The following is a 3,529-nucleotide window of genomic DNA, read 5'->3' as shown; positions in this document are numbered from 1 at the left end:
CACCAGCAGCAGCCAGCACAGCCCAGCTGAGCATGTGACAGCAGCACCCTGGCTCCTGGCAGCTCCTGTCCAGCTGCCTCTGCCCCAGGAGCTGGCACGAGGCTCTGCTGGACTCAGATGGGGCTGGAAATGCCCCTGCCCTGCCCTGGGGCTGGGCTGAGGGTGCCTGTGGGAACGGGGGGCCAAAATTCTGCCCAAGTCTTTGACTCAGAACTGTTTATTACTGTGTGTATATCATGGGCCTGTGGAAATCATCAAAAAAATACAGAATTCTGGGGATTAAGAAAACACTTGCACACCTCTTCTCCAAGTTAAATCAGCACCTTTGCTATGTTGATCTTGTGTGTTGGTAGCACTGCATCGTGTGTAAGTTGTACCCATGCTGAAATAGGGAAGCTAACTGCATGTTTCTACTACTTCTGTGTCATTAGTTTATTTTGAATGTGAGACTGGACTACAGAATCTCCTGCCTGCTTTGTATATTTAAACATGAATTTGATGAAAGCAATGCCCAGATGTCTGAATCACCCACTGGAAGCAGTAATCAAGAAGTGCCAGCTAATGTACCAGGTTAGTTATTGTGCAAAAAATGGCTTTGTGTGGGTTAGGGGAGACTCTAAGAGTCTATTAGAGGTGCTAATTGAATAATTGATCCAGATTCTTGCTTTGGCACATGAATACTCCCACTGAAGCAGAGTACCCTGCTAGCAGTGGCAATAACAGAGTTAGAGATCATTTCAATATACCCCAAAAAACCTCCAGGGTTCATTTGTACTCTCTCCTACCTGCTTCTGTGACGTGTTGTGTGTGACCAGGAGCCTGAGATGCATCCTTTAAACAAAACCTGAAATAAACACTATGCTGTGGGATCTGTCACCAGCTTCAGGTTTTTTTTTCCTATTAACATTTGTTGGTGAAGGAGAAGGGTCCCCAAAGTCATCAGATTTCCCCCATCCCTTCCCCGTGTTGTGTGTGACCAGGAGCCTGAGATGCATCCTTTAAACAAAACCTGAAATAAACACTATGCTGTGGGATCTGTCACCAGCTTCAGGTTTTTTTTCTATTAACATTTTTTGATGAATGAGAAGGTCCCCAAAGTCATCAGATTTCCCCCGTCCCTTCCCCCTGGCCTGATGCCTCTACCCACCCCAATTTCTCCCTTCCTAAGGTATTGTAGGAAGGGAAGACATCTGGAGGTGTCTGTCTTGGTGCTGTTACACTAGGGGATGGAAGTAAGTGGTTGAGGAGCTTGTTCTTAATTGGCAGCACCACTGTTAGTGGACTGGGTAGCTGGGCTGTTGTCAACTGCTCTACCTCATTTTGGGGGGAAGTGTCACACAGGACATGGACCACGTGGGAATAACTGGACTTGACAAGTGCAGCTTATTAGACATCAAACAGCTTTTCTTCCTCGATTTGGGGACTATCTCAAGATGCAAAGGAGAAAGATAAGGAGAATGTGGTTTAGATGTGAAGCCTTCAAAGGGAGGAGACTGTTCCTTTTGATCTCACTTCAAAGGGGATGTGCTTTCTTTTTTCTGGGGCTGCCTGTCCAGCACCCCCGGGGCTCCAGGGCCTTCACAACTGGGGTGCTGGGGAGGGCAAGAGCTCTTCCTGTGAGCTGAGCTTGGGAAGAGAGTTCATCCATTTTTGGCAAGGATGTGAAATGCTCTCTGTTCCCCTTTGCACATCTTTGTGGAGAACTGAGAGCACCAAGCCTGGTTTATCATTTTTATTTTTATTTATTTCAGAATATTGGTCATTGGCCATGGGATGATATGAACTTATAGTGAAAAATCCAGTAGACCTTTTTGTTTATTGAGCCACAGGGGTATTGCTGTCATTGCTGAAGTTACCTATTTAGAATTTCTCAAGGATGAAGTTTGCTGTTTGTGGTGGTTGGTCCCTCAGAATGGCACCAGGTTCCATCAGTGTCCTGGAATGATGCTGGTGCCATCTAAAAATAAAAGAATACTAAGCCTGGATGTTGCTGAAGTTGTTATGCAGTTTAATTTATGATCTGAGAAGAGGTTAACTTGTCTTATGTTCTATTAGCAGGCTGCTTCAGTAACCTCTCAGCATTCCTCTCAGCTTGTTACAACCCCTTTCTTACACTTACATCACCACTTAAAGTGTTTTTAGGCTGCTAAATCTTTGTTGCAACTCTGACATAACATATTTGTCTTGTTTATTTCCCCAGGAGCCCTGGACTTTGAACATATTGAAGAACAAGCCGAGGGGATCTTTGGTGGAAGGCAAGTGTCTCTTCACCAGTGCTGCTCAAGGGGTAGCTCAGGAGTTCCCAGGCTGCAGACCTCAGGGCTTCCAAGGAGTGGAGATTGCAGCTGGAAGTGAGGTGGTCAGTGGGAAAAGATGGGAAGCAGCTGCCGTAGTTACTTACCTAGGCTTCATTTTGGTGCAATGTCTTTGGTGCTGCTCCAAGTAGTGGCTATTTGGATTAAAAAAGATAAGGAACACAGGGGTCCTTCAGCCAGAAGGGTCTTTGGGAGAGCTTCATTAGTGTGGGTGAGAGCCAGACTGGAGGATTAGTGCATCTAAACTCAATGCTGCAGTGAAATCTTAAGTGGAAAAGTTTGTGTGGGCAAGGACTGGGAGTTCTGCTGAGACAGGTATATATTTAGCCATTTTTGTCTTGGATAATGTGCATTAAACTGCACGTGCATGACAGAACAAAGCATACCAGAACATTCCAAGCCTGCCCTCCTGGAGCAGCTTATATCCTTTCTGAAATCACAGGACAGCAGGTCAGTGACAGTCTTCAAGTACTTGAGCTTGTCCTTAAGCTGCTCAGAGCTGCAGTTGTTTTCTGTAAACCTAAGATAGCTGAGTTCTTAAATGAAGGCAGAAGTGGGGAGAGAAATTCATTTACAGAATTAATGGCCAGAATTTTTAATGTCAGTGTGCAGACTCAGAAGCAGAATATGGAAAAGATTCAGGGGGCATCGATAAGCAAAAAACCCAAACCCCACTCTGAGTATCTTAAACTCAGAGGTGCAGGGGAGAGGGGGAAGAGGAGGATTTCAAGTGTTTGATATAATCACCATTGCAACCTGGACACTGAGATGGGGTTTTATTTCATAAATAGCAGGAAACTTTAGTGCTGGGACTATTTGAGGAATAGGGTGAGGCTCACATAGGGACAAATATTTTTGGCATAATTTTGACCCTGAGAAATAGAAGTTGGATAATGTAAGCTATGTGAACCATGGTTAATGAGATTTTGGAGTAGCCTTCCTATAAAGCAGTACACCAAAAATCCTTGGGTATCTTTTGGCAGCACTTGGTTTGATAAATATCCTCCTTATTTAGAAGTAAGAAAAAAAGTTTTTCTCTCACCACTGACTGGACTTAACATGCTGAGACATTCAGTCTAATATGCCAGTTAACCCCTATGCTCTGTTTTCAGTGAGGAGAACACACCACTGGATTTGGACGATCATGGTGGCAGAACATTCCTCAGAGTTTTGTTGCATTTAACAATGCATGATTATCCTCCTCTGGTGTCTGG

General features: G+C 44.7%; 1 pseudogene; it reads left to right on the top strand.

The window, feature by feature from the left end:
* The first annotated feature begins 431 nt into the window (after positions 1-431).
* The window catches only part of LOC103775183, a 16,234-nt pseudogene continuing 13,136 nt past the window's right edge, over positions 432-3,529 (top strand).

This window comes from Merops nubicus, unplaced genomic scaffold (assembly GCF_000691845.1).
Source record: "Merops nubicus isolate BGI_N331 unplaced genomic scaffold, ASM69184v1 scaffold15706, whole genome shotgun sequence".
Classification (NCBI taxonomy): Eukaryota; Metazoa; Chordata; class Aves; order Coraciiformes; family Meropidae; genus Merops; species Merops nubicus.
This window is presented reverse-complemented; position numbering and strand designations above follow the sequence as displayed.